Consider the following 5,248-nt stretch of genomic DNA (forward strand, 5'->3'; position numbering starts at 1 on the left):
ATGTGTAAATGTAGTTACGAGCTTGAGGACGCAAATATATATATATATACATGAAGGTTATATTTATATCATATAGCTATGAGAATATATAAAAATTATGTATTACATTATGAGATATTTTCTAATCTAAAACTAACATTTGTTACTTACAAGTATCGAATCTTGATAAATCGGCTTTTTACTGTTATTACGTAGGAAACTTCTTAACAAGAAGCAGAGGCAACAAAGTGACATAGTGTTCGATACAGTACTTTCCTACAGCGTCACAAAACGACACAAGTATACACAACTGAAAAGCTGAGTCGCGACTTGTGTATCGAACACATAGCTACCAACTGTTTGAAAAATATAAAAAATTTCAATGCGTTGTAAAAATTTAGCAGTTTTGTTTTTCCGTATTTATTATATGTTATTCACCACCACTAACACGGCTAAGGGCGCGGGCACATAAAAAACTTAAGCAGTAAGACTTAAGACGTAAGCGAATTGACCAATCACGATCGAACAGTAAGGCAGCCATATAGAGACGTAAGCAACGCTGAAATTGAGGACGCAAATTCTACACAATATTATTGACAAACTTTAATCACTTATAACTCAAAAACTATTGTAGCCTCGATAAAGGCAGCCATATAGAGACGTAAGCAACGCTGAAAATTCCGTATGGATGAGAAATTCTTAAGTTTTAGGGCCGTGGCACACAAAAAAACTTAAGCACTAAGACTTAAGACTTAAGAATTTTATCCATACGGAATTTTCAGCGTTACTTACGTTTTAATATGGCTGCCATAAGGCCATGGCACATAAAAAAACTTAAGCAGTAAGACTTAAGACGTAAACGAATTGACCAATCACGATCGAACAGTAAGGCAACCATATTGAAACGTAAGCAATGCTGAAAATTCCGTATGGATGAAATTCATAAGTCTTAAGTCTTACTGTTTAAGTTTTTTTGTGTGCCACGGCCCTTAAGGGTCGACAGGAATGACGGACGAACTCCGAATTGATATTGGAGATCTCGCGCGGTAAACATGTAAAACTCCGGTTTCAGGGTTACCAACGCTGAGGAATAAATTCTCAATCTCGATGTATAGGTGTATGTCTGTATACGTACAAACCATTGCATTGCTTGCACGGACGCATCGCAGAGAGAAAGGATAGAAAAAAATCGACAATCACGCGATCCTTGTTCCTCTAGCGTCTAGTGTATCGTTTTACGGCCGAGATACGGGATACCATGATGGAAAGAAAGTAAGGTGTGCTCATATTGAGGACGCGTTTTCGCATCGTTGTGCGCATTGTACCAGCCGCCTCCATTTTTAAATTCCTGTGTTTATGTCGAAAGGCACGTAACCTTAATTTTGGACGTCTGTACTGCAATACCGGATTAATTATACGAGTGTGTTGATTTGGAATTGATATTAATATGCCTTCATGTGCAGTAAAAAATTGCCAAAGTTACAAGGGGAAAAGGGACAGAAAATCTTAAGTTTTTTAGATTTCCTACAGATCCAATTATAAGTGACCAGTGGAAAGTTATTTGCAAAAATGAAAATATTGATGTAAAAAATGATATGTTAAATAAACATTTATTCTATCTAGTTGCGTGTGTTAATACTATTGTATTTGTTAACAAAATAAATAATAATAACAAAAACAATAATAATAAATATTGTTTTTATAATAATAAATATTTTATATGTGTATAGCTCGTATCTGTTCGATCCTCTTTGATGCAAGTGTATATAAAGAAGCTTCATGATTTCGATCTGTTCTGGGAGTAGGACATACGCCCAAAAAACCAGAAAACTAAGAGCAGATGCAATTCCAACGGAATATCTAGAATCAGTTGTGAATAAAGGTAATACTTCATTTATCGCATGTTCCTAAATGTACTAATCTTTGTACGTAAAATACATGTGATTATTCTACTATCTAACTATTCTTTTGAATTATCACTGTTATAAATTATACATTTATATTTTAAATATTAAATTTATCCTTTTATCTAATTACAATTATTTGTTGTATTAGTGAAATATTATTTACCTTTTATTATTTCAGTACCCGATGAAACTATAACGGCTCAGTCAATTGGTGCAGAAGGACAATCGAATGTAGAACATCAAATTGCAGAATTTTAATGACTCTTCATATTCCCAATCATTTGATACCGGTAAGAATTGTAACAAAAATACACAAAACCGATTTTCTTATATTACATTTTTAGTATCACTCATATATTGTAAATTTATAACTATCTGTAAATTTATAATTGTATTTTCATTATTAATATAATATTGTTTTTATTTTGATTTATATGAAATTTCAGATGCCAAAGAAAAAACTGTAAAACAGAGCAGAAATGTACAAAGAATGTGCCAAAGATTATTAGCCCGAAATAAATATTTAGAAGGGGAACTTTTTAAGCAACGAAAACGCGTAAAAGTAAATTCAGACATAAGAGTACGAAAAATTTTAAGTTCGATATTTACTTCCGGACAAATTAAGTTGTTGTTAAATCCGCATAAGAAAAAAACTCATTGGTCGTCAGAGGATATAGCTGCTGCAATATCCATACGCACTGTAAGTCCTAAAGCTTACAGATATTTACAGAAAGCACGGAATGTGCCACTCCCCGCATTGTCGACACTTCGTAGATGGGTTGTTACATTCAATGTTGACAATGGTATTTTGGAACATGTTTTCCTTATTATGAAACATAAAGGCCAAAACATGATTAACATGGACAAAATAACCACATTATATTTTGATGAAATTCATCTATCCAACCAAGCAGCAATTGAACGGAGACAGGAAAGAGTCATAGGACCGCACGAAAAACGTCAAGTTGCTGTTTCCAGAGGTTTGTTCACCAAATGGAAGCAACCTGTTTATTATGAATGAATTTGACCAAAACATGACCAAACATATATTAACAACTATAATTGCTAAATTGCATGAGATTGGTTACACGGTTGTTGCGGTAACCTGTGATTTAGGGCCAACAAATCAAAGGTTACTCAATGAACTGGGCATTGATAGTGTGGAAGGTAAAACGTACTTTCTACATCCATGCGATGAAGAAATAAAAATAAACGTATTTATCGATGTACCGCACCTAATAAAATTGTTATGTAACAATTTATTTGACTCCGGATTTTACATAAATGGTCATTACATAAGTAAAACCTACCTAGAAAGGCTAATTCAAATTAATGGCAATAATCTAAAAATTGTTCATAAATTGTCGCGATTTCACCTAGACGTAAAGGGAACGCAGCGACAAAACGTCAAACTTGCCACACAGGTTTTTTCTAACACAAATGCTACCGCTTTAGAATGATGTGGCGAGAAAGGATTTATAGAGGATTGTTTGGAATGGTCTGAAACCGCAAAATTTATTAGACTATTTAACGACAGGTTTGATTTATTCAATTCTTCGAGTAAATTCGGCTCACATTCTGGAATGCATGAGTATGGCATAAATGATGAGAAACAAAACGAACTTTTGGCTAAAGTTTCGTTACTTGTTAAAGATATGCGAGTTGGGAAAAGGAGCAATTTACTTTCTTTTTAAAAAGGAATTTTAATAAGTAATGAGTCATTAAAAAATTTATATAATGATATGAAAATGATGTTCGAAAATACTCAGTATCCTGTGACATACATAATGACTACTCGGCTCAATCAGGATGTAGTAGAGAATCTATTTGCGTACATACGAGCAATGAAAGCTTGTAATGACAGACCGACAGCACTCGATCTTAGATACAGATTCCGATGGTACATATTAGGAAAGCATCCGACAGACGTTTTTACTGAAGGAAGTAACACTGTGCAAAATTTGATAGATAATGAAACTTGCCTTACTAGTATGTCTGATGAATTATCTAATAGCAATGAAGAGAATACAGAAAATAATAATCAATTGGATTATAAAACCATTAAAGAAATACAATTTTGCAACATTTCGGAGGAATTCACTGAAGAATATCAGACAGATAAGAATATTGATTTGGAAGAATTTGAATACAATAATATTGGTAAGCTATTAAATTTATAATTGTATTGACTGCATATACTGAAATATATATTGTATTGATATTTACTATTTAATTGGTAAGTCATCAATGTGGTAATTGTAATGATTATGTAAGAATTACTTTTAAAGATAGAAATTAAAGATAGAAATTTTTATTATGATATTAACCACGTATTAATCATTTCTATCGTGGTATTAATAACGTAGTGTATAAAAGTTCATTGTGTTAATTGTGTTGTATTCATATGAGTACACTTAAACATATGAAACATTTTTTCGCTAATAAATTATTATTGTTTATCACTATATGAGGAGTTCTTTAATTCATCAATTGCTCAATCGCATAATGCGCAAATGCAACACTTGGCTGCAAATGCTGTATTTGCGCATCATGCGATTGAGCAATCGATGAATTAAAAAACGCCAATAATTATAATCGTCAATATTACTGTTTCTGACATAGATAACGTAAGCTACTTTAATTATTCGCCCGATCCTGAAGAATTCTATCCTCCAGAGCAATTTGAAGATTTATAAATGCATCCGATGTTATACAGAAGGAAGGTTTAAAATATATTGCCAATTACGCAGCATCTAGGTTCCGAAATAAATACCCATTTTTAGAAACTCCTACAAAACTACTAGCTAATTCAGATGAAGACTGGATTTATCATATTTCGAAAGGAGGAATGATTAGTCCTTCCATTAAATTGATTAAAACGGCAGAAATAATGAATTCAGAATTTGAAAAATTTCATGATTCATTTAACAGTAAAAAATCCGGAATTTTTAAAATAATTGCTAAAAAAGTGAGAAAAAACAAACAGACTTTAATGATACCTGTAGAGGTACTATTATGCCTCATTAGAACGCGAACTTACATTCGTTTGCGAAAAATTAATAAAAGAATAAATACAGAAAATTATAAAAGAAAATCTCAGAAAAAAATGAAAAAATTGACAAACAAAAAGTATTAATATTTATATACGTTTTTCATTATTGTTTAAATTGTACTTATTCTTTATTGTTATTGACAATTATTCGTTATTGACAAATTATATTTAATGATATATTTACTGTTTCATTCATTTTATAACATATTTTCATTATTGTACTTATTCTTTATTGTTATTGACAATTATTCGTTATTGACAAATTATATTTAATGATATATTTACTGTTTCATTCATTTCATTCATTTTA

At 31.5% G+C, this 5,248-nt stretch overlaps 1 long non-coding RNA gene across 6 annotated transcripts; it reads left to right on the top strand.

Annotated features, from left to right (window-relative positions):
* Positions 1–1,073: 1,073 nt before the first annotated feature.
* On the top strand, positions 1,074–4,985 carry LOC115241344. Of its 6 annotated transcripts, none has more exons than XR_003884886.1 (5): positions 1,074–1,601; positions 1,710–1,861; positions 2,065–2,176; positions 2,333–4,046; positions 4,509–4,985. It is a non-coding gene; the product is annotated as an uncharacterized LOC115241344 (long non-coding RNA). The 6 variants fall into 6 exon arrangements; XR_003884884.1 differs by having other exon boundaries at positions 1,074–1,562; XR_003884885.1 differs by having other exon boundaries at positions 1,074–1,399.
* The last annotated feature ends 263 nt before the right edge of the window (positions 4,986–5,248 follow it).

The sequence above is a fragment of the Formica exsecta genome, unplaced genomic scaffold (assembly GCF_003651465.1).
Source record: "Formica exsecta isolate Colony F162 unplaced genomic scaffold, ASM365146v1 scaffold477, whole genome shotgun sequence".
Classification (NCBI taxonomy): Eukaryota; Metazoa; Arthropoda; class Insecta; order Hymenoptera; family Formicidae; genus Formica; species Formica exsecta.